The sequence below is a fragment of the Halichoerus grypus genome, chromosome 4, assembly GCF_964656455.1.
Source record: "Halichoerus grypus chromosome 4, mHalGry1.hap1.1, whole genome shotgun sequence".
NCBI lineage: Eukaryota > Metazoa > Chordata > Mammalia > Carnivora > Phocidae > Halichoerus > Halichoerus grypus.
The window spans coordinates 185,787,879-185,815,053 of record NC_135715.1 but is presented as its reverse complement, the minus strand read 5'-3'; the positions used below and the strand labels follow the sequence as shown (position 1 = coordinate 185,815,053).

The 27,175-nt window shown below is 44.0% G+C and overlaps 1 long non-coding RNA gene across 9 annotated transcripts; it reads left to right on the top strand.

Moving 5' to 3' along the window:
• The first annotated feature begins 1,349 nt into the window (after positions 1 to 1,349).
• On the top strand, positions 1,350 to 24,215 carry LOC118546986 (uncharacterized). Of its 9 annotated transcripts, none has more exons than XR_013447416.1 (8): positions 1,350 to 1,881; positions 2,018 to 2,217; positions 6,843 to 7,211; positions 7,922 to 8,008; positions 10,495 to 10,632; positions 11,672 to 11,769; positions 13,115 to 13,329; positions 15,688 to 24,215. It is a non-coding gene; the product is annotated as an uncharacterized LOC118546986 (long non-coding RNA). The 9 variants fall into 9 exon arrangements; XR_013447413.1 differs by having other exon boundaries at positions 6,728 to 7,211; XR_013447414.1 differs by having other exon boundaries at positions 6,728 to 7,302.
• The last annotated feature ends 2,960 nt before the right edge of the window (positions 24,216 to 27,175 follow it).

Sequence of the window (27,175 nt, the reverse complement as noted above, 5' to 3'; positions counted from 1 at the left end):
TCTAGGGACTGAGCCAGCCAGGCACCCTCTTATTACTGATTTTAATAAGAATGCTTGGTAACTTGTCATCAAATGTTTCATTTTCACAGATAGGCTTTATTTCAAATTACATGGTTTTTCTTCCTTTAGTCTGTTAGTTTGACCTATTTCTTTACCTTGAAACATCCTTGCATTCCAGGGTTAAATCCTACTGTCAATATTTTTTTTTTACTACACTGCTTCATTCAATTTGCTCAAATTGCTAATATTTTATTTGAACCTTGCATCTTTATTCATAGGTGAAATGGATTTCTGCTTTTTTTGAGTTGTCATTGATCAGTTTAGTTAGGTAAGTCTTTAGTGAGGTACCAAATCTAAAATATGTAGGCAAATTGTTTTTCCTATTCTCCTTCCTTCCAGTTTAGGACTTTCTGAAGCTAGGACTCCCCACTCCCAAAACACACACACATACCCAGGGCGCTCTTTTCCAGTCCCAGTATGGGGATAATTCCTAGGATTTTGATCCTACTACTGGGTCTACCGGTACTAAGGGTGATTGAAAGAGCATATTACTGATGGTTTTAACTCAAAGAAATAATATTTAGTAATTGAGGATGCAAGTCAATAGCTGTGGAGTTCCCTTTCTGTAAGCCTCAATTTCCTTACATGTAAAATGAAACTACTAATCTAAGTCACAAGTTTAGAGAAGTGCATAAAATGCGTGGAAAGCAACAATGCCCGGGACAAAACAGGTACTAATGACCTTGGCTATCACCATCAGCGCTGTCACTGCTTCCACGGCAGCGGCAGGCGCTGGCGGGCGGCGAGGGCGCGGTGCCCGGGGTCAACAGGCCGACCCCCAAGGCCGACTGCCGGGTCCTGGTGTCGGCTCTGCCCCGCGTTAGAAGGCACGCGCCTCCCTCTCGGCTGGAAATGAGAGGACTCACGCCCGCCCCACTGCGCGGGTGGCGGCCTGACCGGGTTCACCGCCGCAAGCGCCTGGAACCTATCTAGCTTCGCTCACGAGCCCGCGATGGGAGGCTGCTTTTGTGACGGTTATCCACTTTCTCCGGGCGCACCAACAAAGGTGTGCCGAGACGCGTGGCCGCCCGCCAAATTCCCGAACTTATTGGGGATTTCACCTTCGGGCCCGCCTATCTGGGCCAATGGCAGGACGCCCGCGACAACCGAGACAAATCGACTAAAACGCCCGTCCGGCGCGCAGGCGTAGCACTGGCGGCCCCGGCTCGAGACCCCGCCCCCAGGCTCGCGCTTGTCCGCCCCCTCCTTGGGTTCGCGGCTCGGGATTGGCCCCGAGGCGGTGCGGGCTCTGATTGGCCGAGGCGGAGTCACGAGGGCTCCGTCTTCTTCCGGAGTGTGTGTGTCGCCCGGGTCTCCGTCCCCGGTTGCCGCTGGGAGGGCGTTCCAGACCTGTCGGCGCCTGCGGGCTGCGGCGGGCCCCTTTGGGGCTTCGCCCCCGGCTCTGCAGTGCGCGGTGGCTCTGGGTGGGCGGGGCGTACACCTGCGATCGCCTGCCCAGAAGGGACGAGACTGTGCGGGTTACCTAGAGAAGTGGCGGTTCTAGGTTCTGGTGTGAGACTCCTTATTTGTGCTGCAGGGAGGTAGAGATGGACGCTGCTCCACTTAACACTGAGTTCTCGGTCTGGAAAGGTAAAGACACTTGAATTGTAGGTACTGATTTTTTACCCGTAAGGGGGCTTTATTTTGGCCCTGTGTGCTTTCATTTGAGCAGCTGGTAGTGGAATCAATTTTTTAAAAACATCGAAATTATTTGAAAACGCGTGTTGAAGGGAACAGAATGAGAGGGAAAGGGAGGAATTCTTGGAAGCTTGCCTAATACCTCGAGGAGTTAACCATTTCTAGATCGTGGCAAAAGACAAGGTATGGGACATCTGGCCTACAAATAGATGCCAAAAATTATCTTTTTCTAAATATTTTGATATTCACTACTATGAGTGCAAGATTCAAAATGAAAGTAATTTTAAGATGAGGCCTGACATGTGTTTGTTACAAATAGAAACTTATTACAGATACCGGAGAGAAAATGTGCGTAGCCCGTGGAATGTCGAAGGCCCTGTGATGAGCCTAATAATCGTGTCCATTTTAAGCGGGGGGAAAAAAATCCAGGTGAACAGAAGAAAATGAGTCGTTTTGCGAAGGAGATAGAAGATGGGGAAGACGAGACGTTGGAGGAGAAGGACTGACAGTAGAGATGAGGTAATTGTATATACAGTGCGGAGCAGAATGACTTACTAAGGTCAACAACCAAAATCCAGAGTAAAACAGTTGAACTGCCTTGTTTAATCTCAAAAGTGGTATTGTGAACACTTTCAGACTACTTTCACAAGCCCACCCTAGACTCAATACCAAAATCTGACGCAGTCATTTTTAGGAAAAAAAAACCACAAAAAACAATTGCAGACCACTCCCATGAACATAGATGCAAAAATTCCAAATGGAATGTTAGCAAATTAAGTACCAGTGTCAACTGAAAAGAATAGTACATTGTGAGAAGTGAGGTTTGTTTTGGGGGAAAGCAGAAGTGTTTTTTTGTTTGAAAAGTGATACTGGTTGAGGCGCCTGGGTGGCTCAGTCGTTAGGCGTCTGCCTTCGGCTCAGGTCATGGTCCCGGGGTCCTGGGATCGAGCCCCGCATCGGGCTCCCTGCTCAGCGGGAAGCCTGCTTCTCCTTCTCCCACTCCCCCTGCTTGTGTTCCCTCTCTCGCTGTGTCTCTCTCTGGCAAATAAATAAAATCTTAAAAAAAAAAAAAAGAAAAAGAAAAGTGATACTGGTTGCCCGGAAATACTGGTTTGAAAGAAGATCTCTTGATTCTTAAAATTGCTTCATTAAATTCCATTAGTTTGTGTGCCTGCCAAACACCTGTGTTTCCATATTTATTCTTTTGACAAATATTTAGGTCCCTACAGTGTTTCCTGCTTCTGGCTGGGAGCCTCTGTGTATTTAAATATGGATAGGTTTAAGTTGAGTCCTAAAAGAATTGAGGTGGATGGTGGGTACACAGCCCATGAATAGTGAATGCTTCCCGTGTGTAGCCACTGTGCTAGGTTTTAATGCATCATCTTATTTCATTAGCAAAGCGACTGTATTAGACAGGCATCATCAGCTCCATTTTATACACGGGAAAAGATTTAGCCATTAACTTACTTGCTCAGGGTTTTATAATTAATAAGTGACAGAGCAGGGATTATACATGGTTCTGCCGAATCCAAAGGCCCTACCTCTTCCCAGTTCATTTTTTTTGTCTCCCGCCCCCCGACCCGCCAAGCAACTTGTTTTGAGAGGCAGCCAGGATGTATTTATTGTCCACTTTAAGCAGCCACTTGTATAATAGAAACTTTATTCAACCGTATTCAGTCTAGTAGTTGTTTTAATCAATCAAAAGTAAATTATCCATACATACCTTTTGATTTTAATTTAAGACATGTTAAACATGGGGGCGCCTGGGTGGCTCAGTCAGTTAAGCGTCTGCCTTCAGCTCAGGTCATGATCTCGGGGTCCTGGGATCATTGAGTCCTGCCTCTCTCTCTCTCAAATAAATAAATAAAAATCTTAAAAAAAAACACCCATGTTAAATGTTTATTCATTTATGAATATTTTGATGTGGGACTGAGGCCTTGTTTTTGACTTCGGGTTCAGTGTTGGAGTAGTTTGTCTTCCCAGTACAAAGTATGCCCGTAAGTGCAGCTTTTGTAATATGAAGTTTGTTTCTTTTTTTTTTTTAAGTCTTTATTTAAGTAGTCTCTGCATCCAACGTGGGGCTGAACTCACAACCCCGAGATCAAGAGTTGTATGCTTTTCCGACTAAGCCAGGCAGGCACCCCAAAGTTTGTTTCTTTAAAGCAAAGCAAAACCTAAAAAACTCCTAGTAAAGCAGTTTGAATACTCCTACGTTTTTACCACTTTTTCCATCCTTTTATGGTTGCTCAACCACACCTAATTTGACTACAGTTTTTTTAAGCTTTATCAAGTATGTCCGAAGTATTCAACATGGTTTTCACAGATTCAGTAACTTACTTTTTGCATTGATTTGATTGGTTTATATGATTTTATTATGTAATTGAAACCGCAAATACAAGGGTCATACACAGGTTTGGAACAAACAATTGATAATTATTAAGGATCTACTTTAGCCTATGGCAGCAGAAATGGCCAGGTGTTCTGTGAGTGCCATAGAGGAACCTGCTAGCCACACGTGCTTGGCATTTCATGGACATCAAGTTAGTAAGTCCTGTTTGGGATGGGGACTGTCATTTAATCTAGCCGTAGATACAGGTTAGTGTGATTTGATTAAGTAGACATAGTTAGACACAGTTAAGAGACCATCTACTGTATTATGATGTTCACTGTACGTTGCATTAGCTTTTGTAGCAATCATCCAGGAAATTCTTGGTGAATGCAGCTTTTGCTTTGGAACCCATTCTGGTTCTTGGAGGAAAACAGGAATAGTCACATTATATTTTCCCTAGGCTGATATGCATGTGATGTGGTTCTAGACTGTTCACACTGGTCACCCTAGGTCATTCCTCTCTAAACTGTGATTTCTTTTTTTTTTTTTTAAGATTTTATTTATTTATTTGACAGAGAGAGACACAGTGAGAGAGGGAACACAAGCAGGGGGACTGGGAGAGGGAGAAGCAGGTCTCCTGCTGAGCAGGGAGCCCGATGCGGGGCTCGATCCCAGGACCCTGGGATCATGACCTGAGCCGAAGGCAGACGCTTAACAACTGAGCCACCCAGGCGCCCCTAAAGTGTGATTTCTATAATGGTTTCCTCTGATTGGTGCAGCATATAGAAGTACGTTCATAGGTAGATAAACTTCTAGGATAACCAGACCCTAAAGTTGGCTCATTGAAATTAATTCATTAAAACCCTTATCTCTTAGGGTGCCTGGCTGACTCAGTTGGAAGAGCATGCTACTCTTAATCTAGGGGTAGTGAAGAGATTACTAAAAAAACAAATAAAACCTTCATCTCTTTCCCATAACTTCCCTGATCCCACATCATTCCCATGCCAGATGAACTGGTCCCTCATCTGCTTGCCTATGTATGTTCATAACCAGGAATACTTATCACATGGTAGTTACTTATCTCTTCCTGTGATGTGCTATATATACCAGTTGTATTCGTTTGCTAGGTTTGCCTTTTTTTTTTAATTAAGATTTTATTTAGAAATCTCTCTCTCAAGAGAGCATGAGCGGGGGTGGGGGGGGCAGAGGGAGAGGGAGAAGCAGGTTTCCGGTTGAGCAGAGAGCCTAATGTGGGGCTCAATCCCAGGACCTGAGATCATGACCTGAGCTGAAGGCACATGCCTAACCCACCAAGCCACCCAGGCGCCCCTTAAGGTTGCCTTAATAAAATATCCTATACTGGTTGGCTGAAACAACAGAAATTTATTTTCTCATAATTCTGAAGGTTAGAAGTTGAAGATCAAGTTGTTGACAGGTTTGGTTTCTTCTGAGGCCTCTCTCCTTGGCTTGTAAATGTCTGCCTTCTCACTATGTCTTCACATGGTCATTTGTCTATCTTCTGTGGCCTAATCTCTCATAAGGACAGCAGTCATATTGGATTAGGGCCTACTCTAATGACCCCATTTTAACTTAATTACTTCTTTAAAGGCCTGTCTCCAAATACAGTAACATTCTTAGATACTATGGATTGGACTTTGACATATGGGTGTTAGTGGGATATAGTTCATCTCATAATAATACCAGTAATACCTTTCTTCCGTTATGACACTGTTCCGTTAACACTGGCAAGATGAAGACACTTGTTTTATTTATTGCCCATAGTTCTTCGTTTTGTCCTTTTGTGTATTCATTCAATGTTTTGCTGAAATATTTATTTGAGAGAGAGAGAGCACATGCACTTGCACGCGAGTGGGGGAGGGGCAGAGGGAGCGAGAATCTCAAGCAGATTCTGTGCTGAGCGTGGAGCCTGATGCAGGGTTTGATCTCACGGCCCTGAGATCATGACCTCAGCCGAAACCAAGAGTCGGATGCTTAGCTGACTGCACCACCCAGGCACCCCTAACATTTTTATCTTTAGTTATTTAGTTTTAAAGTACCCTGCCCAGTTATCTGTGGGATGGAATTGATGGTACAATTAGGAAGCATGAGGCCCAATCTTTGGGGCTTGGCTCTCATTCCTCTTTATGTTCCAGGTGCCTGTTGTGGGGGACTCTTTTACTTTTGTGTTTTGTACGCAAAGAGCTGGCACCGTAGGGGCGCCCGGCTGGCTCAGTTGATGGGGCGTGTGACTCTTGATCTCAGGGCTGTGATTTCAAGTCCCATGGTGGGTGTAGAGATTACTTAAAAATAAAATCTTAAAAAAAAAAAAAACAAAGAGTTGGCACTCTAATGGCATGTGGAACCACCTAAACAGTAGTTGACTTGGTATATATTCCTGTTTTCCTAGGGCAGTAGCTTGGAAACTTCTAGAAACCTAGTTCCTTCCCTGTAAGGATTCTGATTTGATAGCTCTAAGTGAAGTCTAGGATTTTTTTTTTTTTTCCTTTTCCTGTGTCTTTAGACAAGCATGCCAGGTGGTGCTGGGAGCTCTCTTACACTACACATTGAGAGGCTCCCAAGAGCTCAGCAAGACCCCGACACACATGCCTGCCCGAATCTTGTACTTGCTGACCATACGGTGTGGTTGTAACCTCGTGGGCGCAGGGAACATGTGCTTTCAGTGTTGCCACTTCTCTCCAGGTCGTCACTGACCTCAGCAGAGTGGTGGGAAGATGACTACCTCTCCAGAAAATAAAGGAGAAGAAAAAAAGTCTCTGGCTCCCGTGTTTGCTGAGAAACTGATATCCCCACACAGGAAGGCAGCCACATGGGCCCCGTTGCCAAAAGACAGGAGTGTCAAGTTCAAGGACCATAAGAAGAGAAACGGGAGCTCTGAGGAGGAAGAAGATAAGAAGGCTGAGTTGGGCCAGGATGAGGAAGGTGATGAATCCTCTTCTGGGGACAGCCTTGCCTGCCATCCCACATCGCTGCCGGAGGGGTTCTGTGAAGCTCCCACCCTGCAGAAAGCTGCCTTGGCAATCCCCGGCTGACTTTTCAGGCATGGCCTCGTGGATGAGGAATCTCAATGGACCTTTGACCTCTACTGTCCACGTGACCAGAATCAGAGTTTTCTATGACTATGATCCACTGATTGTTTCTGTCCTGGTGCTTATGAGCCATGCAGGTTAATTGTCCCCCAAACTTAATTGTCAGTGATTTTCTTTTTGTCTTGACAGAGTCCGTGCAACATTTTAAATGATACTGTTTCCGAAGAAGTAATTATTAATATTTTTATTTAAATATAATGGCAGTACATTTAAAATTATTTCAAAATAAGAAGTTAAAGTGGCATTGAATTTTTTCGTTAGGTTGGTGTATTTTAGTCGGATTTATGAGCAGTTTCTCTGGAAGAGCAATTTGTTATTCTCATTCTTAACAAGTCTGTGTGGCAGTAATTGATTAGGTGGGTTTTCATTTAGATTCTGAAAAAGATGTGTATTCTACATGGGCCGGAGGGAGAACAGTCCTTCCTATGGGGGCCGGTGGAGATGAGCAGGACAACAATGGTGATGACAAAGGCTGTGAGGAAGAGGAGGAGGAGGAAGGCCGGAACGACCCAAGTCAGCTCAGTTGAGGGGTAGCCCATATCAAGGAATTGGAGTTGTAAGGGAAGGGCAGGGGCTGTGGGATTTCTTTTAGGAACTTGAAGAATGTCCTGATTAATCTATGAATGCTTTTAAAAGTACTCTGACCAGACCGCACCCATAAGTTTTGTGAAGAGTAGCCATTCCCATAGGTGTGATCTTTGTGGATAGAGTGAAAGCTTCCAGTTTACTCATGAGTGGTACAGACAGATCGTTAAAAATATAATAATACTCTGGCTCTTGCCCACAGAGCCTGCCCCAAAAAACAGCTGATAAACGGAAGAAGGAGATGGCAAACAGAAGGCTTCCCCCGAAACCAGAAGACAGAAATTGGAAGGTAACTTCTTTGCTGTGTTTTAAAGCACGAGACAAAACATGGAGAATTTCATATTAACGGAATAGGCATCTGCAGTTTTGGAATTTGTGGACACAGTAAAAGCCCAAGTGGTAAACAAGGGGATTTTTACTGCAGTTAGGTGTTTACAATATGCCAGAAACTTTAGTGGAATTTTCTTTTAGCGTCATTGTTTCTGCACTGTTTGAGGTTTTTTTTTTTCGTTTCTTTCTTTTTTTTTTTTTACCTTTTTGTATGGCAGCTGAACCACCTGTAACTTTCAAACTGTTTGTTGGAAACCTGAATTTTGACAAAACTGTTGCTGAACTAAAAACAGGTCTCAGTGAATTTTTTGCTAAAAATGATCTCACAGTTGTTGGTGTCAGTTGGCTCGTTCAGGTAAATACCAATAATTTAAGAACATTAAGTTTACCAACCTGGCATTATTATCCCTGGAGAAATTAGGAGTTCCAGTAGCTTTCTATTTTATTGTGGGTTCTGTCTTGTCACATCCTTTTGTTACCTGCTCTATTTTTTTTTTAAAGATTTTATTTATTTATTTGACACAGAGAGAGAGAGAGAGAGAGAGAGAGGCATCACAAGCTGGGGGCAGGGGGCAGAAGGAGAGGGAGAAGCAGGCTCCCGGCCGAGCAGGGAGCCCGATGCGGGACTCGATCCCAAGACCCTGGGATCATGACCTGAGCCGAAGGCAGACGCTTAACCGACTGAGCCACCCAGGCGCCCCTTGTTACCTGCTCTTGAGCCCATGGTGGGGTTTTACCTCAGCCTTTTGCAGTTCACGGTGAGACGGAGAGTATAGTAGTCTCATATCCACAGGGATACGTTCTAAGACCCCTGGTGGACGCCTGAAGCCACAGATGGTACTGAACCCTACTTACGCTACGTTGGTTCTTCTACATACATAGCAGTGATAAAGTTGAATTTATAAATTAGCCACCATAATAGATTAACAATAATATAATGAATTAGAACAATTATAACAATATCCTGGAATGGAAGTTACATGAATGTGGTTTCTCTCTCTCAAAGTCGCCCTCCCTGTGATGATGTGAGATGATAAAATGCCTCCAGGATGAGATGACGTGAGGTCCACGCTCAGGCGTTGTGACCTCTAGCTAGAGCACTGTTGGCCTCTTGATGCTAGGTCAGAAGGAGGATCATCTGCTTCCAGACCACACAGTTGACTGTGGGTAACTGAAGCCATGGATGAGAGGGACTCATATATTTAAAAATCCTTCAGTGGCTCTTAGAAAATCCATTAGATGAAACTCTGCTATCCCATTTTTTCCAATTGGAATGTTAAAATAATCCCGAGATTTTCCTTGTTGTTACAGAAACGTATTTCATGATTTTCCACTGTGAGCAATGTTATTTGCCCAGAATTATTTTAAACCAAGTCACACCTTTAATCACCGCCCCCTAGCTATGGTGGCAAATACAGGTCCTGCATCACTTCTGCTTTTTTGCCAAGTTGCATTTTATCTTTCTCACTTCTTTTGCATCAGAAGCATATTTCCTGGGTGTGAGCATATTTTATAGTACTCAGACTGTCTTAGGTAGAAACAAAAAGATAATAATAATAGTAAACATTCATTGAGCACTCACCGTTCCAGGCATTATTCTTTGTTCCTTATTTATATGAACTCATGGAATCTGTTAAGACAGCCCTCAGTGGTAATTATTGACACTATCCCCATTTCACAAAGAAGATTTAGGCACAGAGAAGTTAAGTAATGTGCCCAGTATCACACAGTTCAAAAACGGCAGAGCTGGGATTTGAGCCCAGAATCTGGCTCCAGAGCCACAGCTTCTGTCACATTATGCTTACAGGTTGTGTTAACTATATTTTGTATTATTGTTGCATTTGCAGTAAATAAGAATTCCTTTTGCATTAAAAAATCTTTTTGTAATAGCCCTTGGGTTTGCTAACACATTCCTCATTAGGAGTGATATTTTTGTTCCAGTTCACAAATGCAGATGGCTCTTTCTTAAAACAAAAATTCACAACCTTACAATTTCAAGCTTCGTTTTCTATAGCTTTTGTTTAAATTCGGTCAGTCGCTAAACAGAAAAGTAATAAAGATTTCAATAGGTGAATTTGCACCGACTCAGTCCTTGCTCTAGAACAGGGTTTCTCGATTTTGGCACTATTGACACCAGATAATTCTTTGTTTTGGAGACTGTCAAGTGGATTGCAGGCTATGTAACAGCAGGCCTGGATTCTACCCACCCCCACTGCGTTCTAGAAGCACCCTCTAGCCCTTCTCAAACTTGCCTGGGGGTGAGAGCCACTCCTTTCTGGTTACTTTATGGCATTTGTATTGCTAGTTGGTGGAGCCTTGGTTTTAAATTGTAAATGACTCACTGCTGATTTCCACTTTCACATCCAGTATGACTAACCAACCCAAAGTCATGTGCCTTTTGATCTTACCTAGGGGTTTTTTCCCTTTTCTTTTACATCTCTGTAGGAAATTCGGTTATGTGAATTTTAAATCTGCTGATGACCAGGGAAAAGCCTTGAAACTTAGTGAGACAAAGGTCCTTGGCTATGAAATTGAATTGAGAAAACCGAAAGGAAAGGAAGTAAAGAAAGATATGCAAACAAGGTAATTTGTTTATAGATACCTGTGTATCTAGACAAACTCTGGGTCAGGAATGAGTCTCGGATTCTTATTCAGTCCAAGTAGTCAGTTACCACCAGGTCACCTCCTTGCCCAGCACAGACTTTGTCTACATTACTCTCACCCTCTGTGCTCAAGCTGGATGGCTCACCTTCCCTGTCATAATGTTCTTTGTCTACCATACTCTCTGTCTTTATGTACCTTACCTTCTCTGTCATAATGTTCTCTCCAGAACTCATTCCCCGGCTACCTGCAACCCATCCATAGAATCTCAGCTTAAAGGTCACTTCCTCAAGATCAGAAAAAGTTTCCCTTACTTCCAGACTAGGTTAAGTCTTTTTGGGGTGGGGAGGGGTGGTTAGGGGGGAGTTTCTTTCTTTCTTCTTTTTCCTTTTTTTTTTTCCCCCCCTGAGAGCGAGAGAGCGTGGAGGGGCAGAGGGAGAAGGAGAGGGAGAATCTTTAAGCAGGCTCCACACTCAGCGTGGAGCCCAACATGGAGCTCAGTCCCACAACCCTGAGATAATGACCTGAGCTGAAATCAAGAGTCGGATGCTTAATCGACTGAGACACCCAGGTGCCCCTCTTTTTTTTTTTTTTTTACTTTATTTTAAGTAATCTCTCCATCCAACATGGGGCTCAAACTCACAACCCCGAGATCAAGAGTTGCATGCTTATCTGTCTGAGCCAGCCAGGTGCCCCTAGGTTAAGTCTTTACTGGGTGTTCTCATTTCCCTTTTTACTTTTCTTTTTTGGCACTTACCAGAGTTTGTAATTATGTGACTTTGCTTACTAGCCTTTTCCCCCAACAAGACCACATTCCTGAGAGTAGACGCCAAGTCTGTATTTTCATGTAGCCTCTAGCACAGGCCCTCCCCGAGATATGTTCAAAGATTTGTTAAATGAGGGAATATGTATTGCTATTAACACTCTCCAACTTCTGGAGAAGTATTTTTTCTCCTTTAGAGAACTTTTGATGCTTATTAGATCTGAACTCAGACTAAAAATACTCTTTTGTGTTACGTAGGTTGGAATGCCAAAACACTTTTGATCAAGAACCTGTCTCACAGAGTCACCCAGCATGAGTTAAAAGAAGTGTTTAAGGATGCCTTTCAAATCAGATTGGTGAGCAAGAATGGGATGAGTAAAAGGTGTATTTTGTACCTATATTGAAAAAGAATATATTTCTGCTGGATTCAGACATAACAGAATTTCATTACATTCTCCTAAATCACTTACACCTGATTTTAGAGAAGGAAAAAGTAGTTATCCAACCTTTCTGCCAGCAGGCATAAAAAACTGAAGGGGGCATCATAAATGGACAGCCAGAAGCTTCTAGAAAACTATAGTGGTGTCACTGAGAAATGAAGACTTACTCTACGAAGTTCAAGGTTGAGGATTAGAAGAATTCAGTCGTAGATTATTTCCATTTTTCTCTCTCCAGGGTTGACTCTAGTAAACCAACACGCTTGCTGATTTGCCCGGACAGGGGCAGAACAGAGCATTAAATCGGCGCATTAGAGCTATGTTGTAACAATTAATGAAACACTAGCGCTATGTAGCTAGGCTTTGGTAGAGTAAGAGGGTGAATGTGGTAAAATTAGGAAGGATGGAGTGGGATGTATTTTGGAGGAATTTTCTTTTTTTTTTTAAGATTTTATTTTTAAGTAATCTCTACACCCACACTCACAACCCCGAGATCAAGAGTTACACGCTCCACTGACTGAGCCAGCCAGGGGCCCCTATTTTGAAGGAATTCTTAATGAGGTGCAGCTTGCATATCAGGATTACACATACATTTGAGTGAAAATTGTTGGTATAGGTGAACTCTAAAATAGTCTATACCTGTATATTCTGAAGAACATAATCTCTAGAAAAGAATCCTGCCAATTCAGAAAACAAGTCTGAAAGGATACATCCCATATTGTCAGCAATTTGCTATTGTCAGTGTTTCTTTTTTTTTTTTTTTTTAAGATTTTATTCATTTATTTGGCATAGAGAGCAGGAGAGCACAAGCAGTGGGAGTGGCAGAGGGAGAGGGAGAAACAGCCCCCCGTCAAGCAGGGAGCCCGATGCGGGGCTTGATCCCAGGACCCTGGGATCATGACCTGAGCCAAAGGCAGTCGCTCAACCAACTGAGCCACCCAGGCGCCCCTATTGTCAGTGTTTCCTGTGAGGAGATTTGGGGGCTCTCCTATGCTTGTAGTCAGCAACACTGGAAAACGACAAAACAAAAAATTGCTGCCAAAAGCCATAGAATTTCTCTATTGTTAGTTAAGTTTTGATTACATATACTTAAGTCTTTAAATTACTCCTTTACATGAGGTATTATTACAAAGGGGAATTAGGAGATGCCAGGGAATTCATGACGTGTTAAATAAAGCATAATACCTATGTCAGAAGTGAGTGTGGTGCACTCTTCAAGAATATTCTTTTTTTTTTTTAAAGATTTTATTTATTTATTTGACAGAGAGAGACACAGCGAGAGAGGGAACACAAGCAGGGGGAGTGGAAGAGGGAGAAGCAGGCTTCCCACCGAGCAGGGAGCCCGATGCTGGGCTCGATCCCAGGACCCTGAGATCACGCCCTGAGCCGAAGGCAGACGCTTAACGGCTGAGCCACCCAGGCGCCCCTCTTCAAGAATATTCTTACTCAACAGATCCTTACTCCATATCTTTCACCAAAGTAAGTTACAAGTCCATGAAAGATTACAATGAAAATATGAAATCATAAAGTACTAGAGGGAGACCTAGAGATTGTTTTGTTTGTTTATTTTTAATAATCTGCAAGAGGGGGAGGCCTGTTAAGTATGACACAAATTCTGGAAGTCCTAAAAGAACAGATAAATTTGACTGCAGAAATATAAAATACATCTACATGGGGAAAAAAAATCCCATAAGCAAAGTCGAAAAACAAGTGACAAACGAGGAAAAAAAAATTCATGATTTCTATCAAAATTGAGGGCTAATTTGCTGATAGATAAAGTGCATCTCACAAATCAGTAAGAAAAAGACCAACAGGGGCACCTGGGTGGTGCATCTGGTTGAACGTCCGACTTTTGGTTTTGGCTCAGGTCATGATCTTGGGGTTTTGGGATCGAGCCCCATGTCGGGCTCTGAGCTCAGCATGGAGTCTGCTTGAGATTCTCTCTCTCCCTCTGCCCCTCCCTCCCATGTTCTCTTTGTGTCTCTCTCTAAAATAAATAAGTAAATCTTTTTTATTTATTTATTTTTTATTTATTTTATTTATTTATTTTTTTAAAGATTTTATTTATTTGACAGAGAGAGACACAGCGAGAGAGGGAACACAAGCAGGGGGAGTGGGAGAGGGAGAAGCAGGCTTCCCGCCGAGCAGGGAGCCCGATGTGGGGCTCGATCCCAGGACCCTGGGATCATGACCTGAGCCGAAGGCAGACGCTTAACGACTGAGCCACCCAGGCGCCCCTAAATAAGTAAATCTTAAAAGAAAAGAAAAAGACCAACAACCCAGTAAAAATATTGGCAAATTATGAACAAGAAGGTCACAGAAAAGTAATTTTCTTTTGAACGTAAGAAAAGATACTTAGCCTCACTCATACTAAAAGAATTGTAAATTAAAATGCAATTTTAATTTAGTTTAGATACAACATTTTACCCATTAGATGTTAACAGATCAAAAGGTGTATTCCATAGTATTGAAGAGGGTTGGAGAAACCGGCATGCTCAGACGTTGTTGGTAGAAGGGAAATTCGTGAAGTCTCTGTGAAGATGAGTTAGTATCTATCAATTACAGTTGCATGTACCATTTTATCCTGCAGTTCCACTCCATCAGAGTGGGTGTAATGAGAAAGGCAGGCAATAGCAAGTGTTGGCAAGGCGATGGGGAAATTGGAACCCTTGTTCATTGCCGGTGGGAATGTAAAATGAAAGAGTGCAGTTGCTTGGGAAACTGGTTTTGGCAGTTTCTCAATGTGTTAAACAGAGTTGCCGTATGGGGCAGCAATTCTGCTGCACGGGGTAAACATAATGAAAACGTATAGCCACACACTTCTACACGTGTGCAGATTACCTTCATTCATAATAGCCGAAAAGTGGAAACAACCCCAAATGTGCACCAGCTGATGAATGGATAAACAAAATGTGGTATTTCCTACAAGGTGATATTATCCTGCCATAAAAAGGAATGACGTCCTGACACATGCTACTACTTGGATGAATCTGGAAAACATTAGGCTAAGTGAAAGAAGCCAGACCCAAAAGATTGCATGTTCATATGATCCAATTTATATGAAATGTCCAGGATAGGCAAGTAGCATGGTAGTTGGGCCAGGGGATGGGAATGAGTTAGAGGGAATGAGGAGTGCCGGTGGTTACTTTGGGAGAGGATAAAAACGTTCTAAAATTAGATCATGGTGATGGTTATAGAAGTCTGTAAACATATAGAAACCATTATACACTTTTTTTTTAAAGGTTTCATTTTTAAGTAATCTCTGTACCCAGTGTGGGACTTGAACTCACAACCCCGAGATCAAGAGTTGTACGCTCCACCGACTGAGCCAGCCAGGAGCCCCTCATTGTACACGTTAAATAGATGCATTTTATGATATGTAAATTATGTCTCAGTCAAGCTTTGAAAGAGTGTGTATATGTGTATGTTTGCTTTTTATATGTATGGAATGTTACCTGTAAGAATAGAAATTGGGTAGGGCGCCTGGGTGGCTCAGTTGGTTAAGCAACTGCCTTCGGCTCAGGTCATGATCCTGGAGTCCCTGGATCGAGTCCCGCATCGGGCTCCCTGCTCGGCAGGGAGCCTGCTTCTCCCTCTGACCCTCCCCCCCTCTCATGTGCTCTCTCTCTCTCATTCTCTCTGTCTCAAATAAATAAATAAAATCTTTAAAAAAAAAAAAAAAAATAAAAAAAAAAAAAAGAAATTGGGCAGAAGGCACACTTCACCATATCCTTTTCTAACTTTTGCATTTTGAATCCTGTATGTGTATTACTAATTCAGAAGACAATAAAAGTACTAAATGTTGACTGTTCTTTCTTCTTCCCCCCACAATTGTAGGATTGCGTATGTTGACTTCAAGTCACAGGCTGATGCAGAGAGAGCCTTGGATGAGAAGCGAGGAACAAAGATCGGTGGGCTTGCTATAGTTCTGGGCCATGTTGAAGAGAAAAGCCAAGGCCGAGAAGGGAGAGGCGAGAAGCCCAGCACATGGAGAAGTAAGGGATGCTACCGCTCTGTAGACTGAGACTTGCCAGGGTTGTCAGCAGGGTTCCCCAGAGAGGGGCTAGCAGGAGGATAGGGACACTTCCATACAATGTCTCCCTGTATCAGAAATGTGTAAGTCATCCTTCTATCAAGCAAATGAGTAGTGTCCTAGTTAACTATAACCATGAAATCTGCAAAAACATGGCACTTTGAGATCCATCAGCTTAGCTCCCCTTCTTGGGTACCTTCTAGGATTCTGTTTGGACAGGCTCTTAAACCTGTGGTTTCAGAATTCAATATTTAATTCTCTTCAAGTAGAGTTTTTGTCTGGTTTAAACCAGAGACCCCAAACCAGTGTCCCTAAGCTGCCAAATCTGATGGGTAGACGTCGTAGCTTATCTAGTATTCACAGGGAAAAAACCCCACAATTTATTATGAATATTTTTAAGAATCAAGGAGTTTCACATAAAAATCTGGATTTCCAGCTTCTTTTGTTGCGGCCTCAGAGAATCAGTGCCCTGGGGCTGTGTTCTTGCGTGTCTGCGGTCATCTGCACAGGAGAATCAGAGGTTTCTTCTTAGCTGTTCCCCACAGCCCCCACGATTCGCTCAGTTCTCTCCTACTTTGAAGGAGTGAACAGCACACTTACACTTTGAAAAAATAGAGTCACTATGTTTCTCTTGCAAAGTAGTACTTTTCTCACTGTAAAGGTGACATTTTAATATTTCTTATGGGTTTGTGTCCTTCAAAAGTGGGGAAATGAAAGCTAGAACAAGAAAGCCACACGTTTCAAGAAAAATGGGAGCGAGCTTATTTCTTTGTGGCGGTCAAGAATGTTCCTACATGTTTAATATGCAAACAAAGTGTGTCTGTGTCGAAGGACTTGGACCTCAGGCGCCATTATAAAACAAACCATAGTAGGAATGATGGGTATACCGAAAAGATGCGTGATAAAAAACTTAACAAACTGAAAAAAAGACTGAAATTTCAACACGACTTACTTTTGAACGTGAATAAAATAAATGACGCTGCTATGAAATGCAGTTATATGTTAAGTGAGAAAATTGCCTGGGCATCGAAACCTTTTACAGACGGCGAGTTTATAAAGGAATGTCTGTTGAGTGCAGTGGAGATTATGTGCCCTGAACAGAGACAAGCATTTGCCAATCTGAGACTAAGTGGTAATATTGTTTCACAGCGTGTTGACAGCAGGGCAGTGAATTTACAGGACAAACTGCAAGAGAAAGCTAAATCATTTGTGGCTTTCTCCATTGTGGCTCATGAAGGGGCCGATGGAGCTAATGCCCCCCAGTTGGCTGTATTTATTCGTGGTGTTGGTGGCACTTTCGATGTGACGGAAGAACTTTTGGACATGGTTCCCATGACAGGCGCCACGTCAGGAAATGACTTTCTTGTCTGTGTTGAGGAAAGCCTTAAAAAATTTAACGTAGACTGGTCACAATTAGTAAGTGTTAACACAGATGGCAATTCGGCACTGGTTGGTGTTGAACAACTTGTTACAAAACTTAAATCTAAAGTGTCAGGGCTTTGCAAAGACATGGAACTGAAGTCCATGCATGGCCTCATTCTCCAGGAATCACTTTGTGCTAAAAAGTTAAAAATGGATCATGTCATGGACATAGTGATTCACAGCATAACCTGGATCCGGTTGCATGGCTCAGACCACAGAAAGTTCAGTGCTTTGTTCAGCGAGTTAGATGCACAGTATGGAAGCCTGTCTTGCTCCATGGGACATAAGTGGCTGAGTCGTGGCATGGTGCTCAGGTGGTTTTTCGAACTGTTGGAAGAAATTGATTTTTTCATGTCTTCTAAAGGAAAATCGGTTCCTCAGCTTACTAGCAAAGATTGGGTCAAAGATTTAGCCTTTTTGGTTGACATGATGACTTACCTAAACACGTTGGATATTTCTCTGCAAAGACGCCCACAAGTAGTTACACAGATGTACGATTCAATTTGCTCCTTCCTAAGAAAACTGTGTCTTTGGGAAACTCATTAGGCAAGGAACAATCTGGCCCACTTCCCTAAGCTGAAATTAGTTTCTGAAAATGAAAGAGATGGCCAGAACTATATTTCCCGAATTAAAGAGTTGAAGACTGAATTCCAAAAATGGTACTCTGATTTCAAATTTTATGAAAACGAGCTGACGTTGTTCTGTTCAGTTCACCTTTCTCGATCAACATTAATAACGTGAGCGAAGAGCTACAAATGGAAGTTCTTGAATTGCAGGGAACACCCTACTGAAAACGAAATATGATGGTGTTGGGACCCCAGAATTCTACAAGTATCTTGGGAACAGTTACCCTAAATATAAAAACCACTGTGCAAAGATTCTGTCCATGTTTGGAAGTACGTACGTTTGTGAGCAGCTCTTTTCTGTCATGAAACAACATAAAACTAAATATTGCTCCCAGTTAAAGGACTCCGAGATGAATTCTCTGCCGCAGGTTGCTGCACAAGATTCCCAGCCTTGACCTTGGGGCTTAAGAAGGGAATGTCAGGTGTCAGATTTCAAATCTAAGGAGAAAGAAATTATGAGACTTTATATAATTATTTCTACTTCCAAATTATATTTGTTCAACGTCAAATTTAAAGTACAATCTCTGGCATCCTATGTTTGTACTTATCACATATGAAATGAAGTTTGATTATACCTTGGCAGTTTATTTTTCCTGTATTTGGCTTTTCTGGCCTTTAGAGTGATTCAAGTGGATAAACCTCTGCCCTAAAAGCAGCCACGTTTTTCCTACAGGCACTCATCAGCCAGGGATGTGACCCAGGGAGTGAGCTGGATGAATGGGATGTTTAGATGCCTAGCGCAGCTCTGTCCCCAAGGATGACAGACCTGCCGCTCTGATCTTGGGACTCAGGCCAGTTTAACCCCACCCTCCACCCCCCGACAGAGCGGGGACAGCATAGCCAATACTCACCTCTGGGTTTCTTTGGTGTTTCCATTTTGGATTTACACATTTCTTTGAAATTTTAACATTGTTGGTTAGCATTAGAATAAATTGTGGCTGGCCCCAAAGCCATTCTGCCTCCTACAGGCAGGGATGGGCATTGTCTTGGCATCAGGGCCACCCCAAGGGGATGCAGAATGAGGCCCATAGCTACCATCAGGGTTTTAGAGAGCTCTGTGACCCAAAAGGTGTTTTTCCACTGTGAAACTGGGACAGGACTCTGTTACAGAAACTGTATCTTGAAAAATCAGTCCAATTATAGAAGTGATATATACTTACTGTAGAACATTTGGAAACTATAAAGAAATGGAGGGGAAAATCTATAATCTCAACAACCAGAGGTTACCCCTATAAATATTTAGGTATGTTTGTTTCTTTCAATTTCCTATGTATTATTTTATATGGTTGAGTGCATTAAGTCTGGATCATTTTGTAATCTGCTCCCCCCTCCCCTCCTCCCCCACTTAACAGTGAAATCCTGGGGCACCTGGCTGCCACAGTCAGTCGAGCATGCAACTCTTCATCCCCGGGGTTGTAAGTTCGAGCCCCATGTTCAGTGTAGAGATTACTTAAAAAATAAAAAAATAAAATCTCAAAAACAAAAACAGGGAAATCCTAAATATCTGTCAGTCTTCCAAGCTCAAGTTGAGTTTATTTGCTTGCATCAGGTGTGTACTGATGGGCCTTTGCCAACCAGGGTGAGTTCTCTTGGCATCAAATAAGCCATAGGTGATTTCCAGGTGTGGGATCCCTTTTCTGTTCTGCCATGTTCTGAGAAGGCCAGAGAAAAACCCTGCTGTCCAGGGAAGGAGAGGCAGAGTGCATCTGATGACACTCAGGACAGCCTTTTTGGGCAGAGGTTCTGGGACCATTAATGAGTGTGAAGAAGCCCCGCTTTTAGATCTGACCTTAATCTGCAGCATTTGATGCCGCTGCCCACCTCTTCCCTCCCCTTGAAATCTCATTCCCATTTTTCTCCTTCCTCTCTGAATGCTTCTTTTCAGGCCCTCTCCTCCTCCTTGAATGTTGATTTTCCTCCAATGACTTTTTCTCCCTATAACTTACCTGCTCAGTGGGGAGCGCGATGTGCGGCTCCATCCTAGGACCCTGAGATCATGCCTGAGCCGAAGGCAGACACTTAACCGGCTGAGCCACCCGGGTGCCCCTACCAGTGACTTTTAACCTTTTTGAGGAGAAGAGGACAGGGGAGGTCAGTCAGGGCTCTCTTCAAGCAGTGGTTAAAAGATACCAACCTTCTTCCAATAATTATGCACATGTGTACCTACACCTGTGTTGTTGTTGTTTTTTTAGATTTTATTTATTTATTTGACAGAGAGAGACATAGCGAGAGAGGGAACAGAAGCAAGGGGGAATGGGAGAGGGAGAAGCAGGCTTCCCACCGAGCAGGGAGCCCGATGCGGGGCTCGATCCCAGGACCCTGGGATCATGACCTGAGCCGAAGGCAGACGCTTAACGACTGAGCCACCCAGGCGCCCCTACACCTGTGTTTTTATTACACTTTCAGGAAGTCCCCTTGGAACCATCTAGTCCCATGACTTAATTATTATGTGCAAGGCTTCCGTTGTGGAATCTCCAACCCCACTCTTCCTTCTTCTTCTTCTTTTTTTTTTTAAAGTTTATTTATTTGAGAGAAGAGAGAGTGAGCAGGCAGGAGGGGCAGAGGGAGGAGAGAGAATCTCAAGCAGACCCCATGCTGAGTGCAGAACCCAATGAGGGCTCGATCTCACAACCCCAAGATTGTGACCTGAGCTGAAACCAAGAGTCAGCTGCTCAACTGACTGAACCACCCAGGTGTCCCAGCTCTTCCTTCTAAATGCCAGCCTGGAAGCTGCTGGACCTCTCCATTGGGATGTCCCACAGGCCATTTCAATGTATGGTGTTGACGATTGAATTCATCATTTCTCTCCCCAACTCCTAAACCAATTCTCCCCTGGTTTTCTTATTTTAGTGAATGGTACCATCATCTACCCAGTTCTGTCTCAAGCCAGAACCCTGGCAGTCATCTTGGACTCCTTCTTCTTACTCATTTCCCATTTCTATTTAGTTGCAAAATCTTGTTGATTATACTACTTAACTAAGGTTTCAAATCTTCTCACTTCTCTACAATCCCATTTGTAGTGAACACTCCGCTAGCTGGGACCACCATCATCTCTTGCTTGAACTTCTACAAAAACCCCAAAATGGTCTCCCTGTTTCTAGTGTCTCCGTCTACAACTCTTTGCCTTCAAACCATTCTCCACCCAACAGAGTGACCAAAAAATAGGGCAAAACAAAAAACTCAAATTAGGACACATTACTCCCCTGCTTAACATTCTTGGCTACTTCATCATTTATATTAAAACCCCAACTCCTCTAACTCAGCAACAAAAAACCAAACAACCCAATTTAAAAATGGGCAAAGGACTTGAATAGACATTTCTCCAAAGATGAACAAATACAAAATAAGCACATGAAAAGATGCTCAGCATCACTGAGCAGTAGAGATATGCAAATGAGATACCTCCTCAGACTCATTAAGTGGCTGCTATCACACAACAAACAGAAGACAAGTGTTGGACAGGCTGTGGGGAAATTGGAACTCTTGTGCCCTGTTGGTGGGACTATAAAATAGTGCAGCCACAGTGGAGAACAGTATGGTGATTCCTCAAAACCTAAAAATAGAATTACCGTATGATCCAGCAATTCCACTTCTGGGTGTATACCCAGAAGAATTGAAATCAGGGTCTTGAAGAGATATTTGTATACCCTTGTTCACAAGAGCTAAAACATGGACACAACCCAAGGGTCTCTCAGTGGATGAATGGATAAGCAACATGTGGTATATACATATAGTGGAATATTATTCAGCCTTAAAAAAGACAATTCTGACACATGCTACAAAATGGATGAACCTTGAGAACATCATGCTAAGTGAAATAAGCCAGTCACAAAACAAACAAACAAATACAGGATGATTCCATTTATAGGAGATACTTAGCATAGTCCGAATCGTAGAAACAGAAAGTAGAATGGTGGTTGCCAGGTGTATGGGAGGGGAAATGGGAACTTCATGTGTAATGGGTATGGAGTTTTAGCTTTACAAGATGAAAAGAGTTCTGGAGATGGATGGTGGTAGTAGTTGCACACCGTTATGAATATATTTCATACCATTGAACTATGCACTTAAAAATAATCAAGATGGTCAAGGTTATGTGTAGTTTACATAGTTATTAAAAAAAAAAAAGAAACAGAAAAAAACAAAAAACAAAAAAAAGCCTGAACTCCTTACCTACCATGGGACTACAAAGCCATGTGTAATAGGAGGTCTCCTGTCTCCCTGATCTCTTATCTACTTTACTCTTCACTGTATACCTGACACTTGCCTTCTTTCTGTGCCTTGAGTCCTTGGACAGAGCTGTTTCTGGAATATTCCTCTCCAAGTCTTCTGACCACCCAGGTCAGAGCTTCAATGTTGCCTCCTCAGAGAAGCCTCTCTTGGCCCACCTTGGAGTGACCACCTCCCCAGTCATTTATGCTTAAGATGGTTTCTGTCAGGTTCCTTCACTGTAATATTACTTGTTTATAAGTTCTCTCAAGGAGAGATCCTAAGAGACTCTCTAAATATCCTGTTCCTCATCCTACTTTTCCCTAGTAATTTTAGCATCTATTGCTGATTTTTTTCTGAAACAATTATTACTGGGTATCTGCCAAATGGCAGTTTTCAGTTTTCCTCATTCTACATTGATTGGTTGGAATTCTTTTTTTTTTTTTTTTAAGATTTTATTTATTTATTTGACAGAGAGATAGCGAGAGGAGGAACACAAGCAGGGGGAGTGGGAGAGGGAGAAGCAGGCTCCCCGCCGAGCAGGGAGCCCGACACGGGACTAGATCCCAGGACCCTGGGATCATGACCTGAGCCGAAGGCAGACGCTTAACGACGGAGCCACCCAGGCACCCCGATTGGTTGGAATTCTGTGGGGAAGACTTTTCCCTTCACCTTTTTATTTTCTTCGTTCATTCAAGTATTTATATCCGTGTGGACTCACAGATTCTTGTTTTATTCTATAGCTTCTTCTATGGATTATAATCCATTATGATCATTATTTATTTTGTCTGTCAGGTTGTCCCAGATTTGGCATGGGAGCCCATTCAGGTTTGCCTCCTGTGTCCACTGACATGGGTCCACATGTCCCCGTTAGGATTTGAACCTTCCTTACCTTCTAGCACCACAAGATGTGGGAGGCTCATCTTGTAACTTCCTTGCCACAGCCCTGAAGATATGGCTATTCTCCAAGAAGCCGTGGTGCTTTTCATTGCAGAATGGCATGAGACACCAAGACCTGGGTGCTGGGTGACGTCGTTGGTGTTGGGCGTTAGGACTTTCAGACCCTCTCAGTGGACAGTCAGGAAATGTACGTATGTACGCATGGATACCTACCACAAGCTGTTCGGACATATTTGTATTTTGAAAACCATGAGTTCACAACGATGCCTCTACTTCTGGTCCAAGACCACACTGTTTATTCTAGCTGACCCCTTTCTGTATTTATAACTGATTTTTCTGATAGTGAGAAATCTGGCTTTCATCACAGTGTATTTACTTACCTGTTTAATGCTAGAATACGCATATTTTCTGCATTTATTTTTTTAAGATTTTATTTTTTAAAGATTTTATTTATCTATTAGAGAGAGTGCACATGAGAGAGATTGGGGGAGGTGCAGAAAGGAGGGAGAGAGACAAGCAGAGCTTAGAGTGCAGAGCCCGAGGGGGCTCTATCCCAGAACCCTGAGATCATGACTTGAGCCAAAATCAAGAGTCATATGCTTAACCCACTGATCCAGCCAGATGCCGCTAAAAGATTTTATTTTTAAGTAATCTCTATACCCAACGTGGGGCTCGAACTTACAACCCCAAGATCAAGAATTGCATGCTCTCCCTACTGAGCCAGCTGGGTGCCCCCAGTATTTTTTGAATTTCTAACACACACTTCTCTGAAAAATAAGCCTACTACTTAGAGTACAATATTGTACAGTTTTTCTCCTTTAGTCTTAGAGTGTATGGTCAAAATACTCTTTTCTAAAGTTGCTTAGGTGAGTGCTCCCAGTGTCCTCGGGTTATTATTCATTTGTAGTACACTTAGGGTCATTTGTTCCTGTTTATATTCCTCTCCGGGTCATCTCCACTCCCCCTCTTCCCCAATTCCTTGTGGATTAACAAGTGTGTTCAGAAGTATGAAACAGGGCGCCTGGGTGGCTCAGTTGGTTGAGCGACTGCCTTCGGCTCAGGTCATGATCCTGGAGTCCCGGGATTGAGTCCCACATCGGGCTCTCTGCTCAGCAGGGAGTCTGCTTTCCCTCTGACCCTCCCCCCTCTCATGTGCTCTCTCTCTCTCTCATTCCCTCTCTCAAAAAAATAAATAAAACCTTTAAAAAAAAAAAAAAGAAGTGGGAAACATAGTCATGATTCTAAAAGTCAGAACTACACAGCTGTGTCCAGAGAAGTGTGGCTTCCCCATGCCTCCCATTCTCTGGTCTTCTTACCCCCGTCGTCCGCCCAGTAACCAATCTCAGTGTCCACTTTATTCCTACTGTATTTCTTTTTGCACGTGTATATTCTCTGGCTCCCCTTCTTTACACGAGAGGGAGCCTATTCTAGATCCCGTTTGCACTTTGCTTTTTACACTTAACAGTTTCTTGGAAATCACCAGTAGACATTTTGAACTATTTTACCTGGGCGCCGCTTACTCAGCAACAGTGTCATTTCGTCAAGTTCACTGTCAGTGTCTGTGAAGTTGTTCAATAGTCTTGACTCTGGCTCAGGAAAAACAGCACCCACTGTTTGGCGGAAGTGCAGGGCTCTGAGGAGGGGAGGCGGAGGGAGGGGAGGCCAGAGAGACAGGCAGAGGCCAGTTTGGCCAACTGCGCCCCCCAGGCACTTGCAGAGTTGGGGGGTTGGTACTGGCTGGCTGGGCTGGGGCAGGGCCAGGGCGGGAAGGCAGGGAGACCAGCCTGGAGACTCCTGCAGGGGTGTGGGTGGGGAGGGCCTGAACCCAGGCAGTGCGGGAGGGGATGGAGGAGGGTTACTTCTGGATATGGAGGGATGCCAGACAAAGTCAAGGATGCCTCCCAGACTTCTAGCTTGATGACCAATAGAGAGAATGAGGGCAGAGGAGCTGGTTTGAGGGATCCTGAGGGGTCTCAGGGGTAAGCGGTGGGTGTCATCAGCAGAGACTGGTGCTTTCAGCCAGGGCTGTGCCTGGAACACCAAAAAATAAGATTCATTGTGGGAGTGGCCTGATGGTAAGTGAAAGAAGCCAGGCCCCAAAGGCTACCTGCTGTATGGTTCCATTTCTATGACCTGGAAAAGCAAAACCATAGAGACAGTGGATCAGGGGTCATGGGGGCTGGGAGTGACAGGGGACGGACTACAAAAGAGCATAAGGGAAACTTTGGGGGGCTGGCAGTATTCTTTCTGGATTATACCATGACTGTACATGTTTACTAAAGCTCATTGAACTGTACACCCCAAAAGGTTGAGTTTTACTGTATGTAAATTACACCTCAGTAGTTGACTTTTTAAAAAAATGGAAGGAAGCCCAGGGGACACTGATGGCTGTGAAGCAGTGAGAAGGTGGTCCAGGGGAGAATGCGGCTAGTCTCGAGACTCTGTGGAATAGAGGGATTGAGTGTCAGATTCCAAAGGGTCAAGTAAGGTAAGACCCAGAAGGTTTCCAGCAGATGTAGCAACCACGAGGCCATGGATGAGCTCACCAGAGGGATTTACTTTTTCCCCCTATAGCGTTCCCATCCTCCCCAATAGGGTTCCCATCCTCCCCCTGTAGGGTTCTCGTGCTTTCTAGACTTCCCAATAGACAGTGAGCTGCTGGAGACAAGCATGATCAGGAGCCCCAGGAAGGCTGAGGAAAGGCCCAGGAGAGGGAAGGGCCCAGCACATTTCTGAGAAATAGCAGTGATGGGGATCCCCGAGGCAGTATGAGTTCTGCCACCCAGCACCATAATTATGGGGCCAAGTGCAAAATGAAAATGCAGGACTCCTGTTCAACAGTTGTTAAGGTTTCAAGACAGGAACAGCGGAGCATTGAACCAATCCCAGGGCCCTTTAAAGTATGGGTCACATACCCATGGAGTTGGCCCTGCTGCCACCCAAAAGTCGTGGTTCCCAAGAAAGCACAGCAGCTATAGGATCTGGCTGGAGAAGCCAGCCGCTGTCTCTACAAAGAAAGGCGCGTGGGCTTGGCCCGAACCAGGAGTGCCTTGGCGCTGCCACCTGCTGGCCACATCAGGCCACTGCACCTCCCTTCGGAGAGCAGGACCTTGGAGAGTGGGAAGCACCGCTCTGATGGCCGGGTGACCTAGCCCTTCCTTTCACTGAAGAGAAAACAGTCCCAGGGGGCATTCCGCCCGGGGTCACACCAGCCACAGCACCCCAGTGATGATGGTAGCATTTTACTGTTACATTTAAACCTCTCGGTTCTTTACAATCCCTCAAAATAGAGATGATACCCCACATAGATTAGTAAATGAAAATAATTTGAGTTTTCGGCTACTGTGGTTGTCTCCCATGACCCTTCTCTGTTGTCTTAGTTCCCTGTTCACTTTTGAGGGTACCCACTGGCCCAAGTGCTGACCCACCTGGGCCTGGGACTGGGGCAGGTGGCCCAGACGCACACCGATCAGCAGCATCCCATTACTGGGCCACAGGGTGGGCCTCCAATCCCAGGCCAATGAAGATGCCTTTTTTTGGCGGGGGCTGCTGGAAAAAGTGTTTTCTAGCTCCCTCTGGACCCTAGGGTGTATAGCCATGAGGTTCATCGCTTGACTGCAGCAAAAGACATTTTGCCACCGTGATGAAAGCTGACATGGAATGGTGAGGAAAGAAGGACAAAAAAGCAGGTACGGGATGCCATTTTTGAGCTGCTGGATCAAGCTAGCCCTGAAGTGGCTGAGAATCGGGGCACCCGGGACTTCACAGTGCTGAGAGCCAACGAATCCCTTGGATATTTAAACAGTTTTGAGCAGCTGCTTGCAATGAAAGGTGTCTAATCCCGATCTGCCTCTCTAGCCCCATCTGCTGTAGGTTTTCTTCCTCTCCTCTTGCTCAGGAGTCTTCAAGCCCCTCAGTCCCCCTTGAGTCCTCAGCACGGCACCAGCCCTCTTTCTCCAGGCCCTTTGCACATGCTGTTGGCCTGCCGAGGGCACTCTCCCCTCACCCACCTGGCTGACAGATCCCACGGGCCCTTAAGGTCTCCGTCTAGATGACATCCCCTCAACGAGGCTCTTCCTAACTCCACTCCAGAAACATTTGCTGAGCTCCTGCTCTGTCACGCATCAAGCTAGGCCCA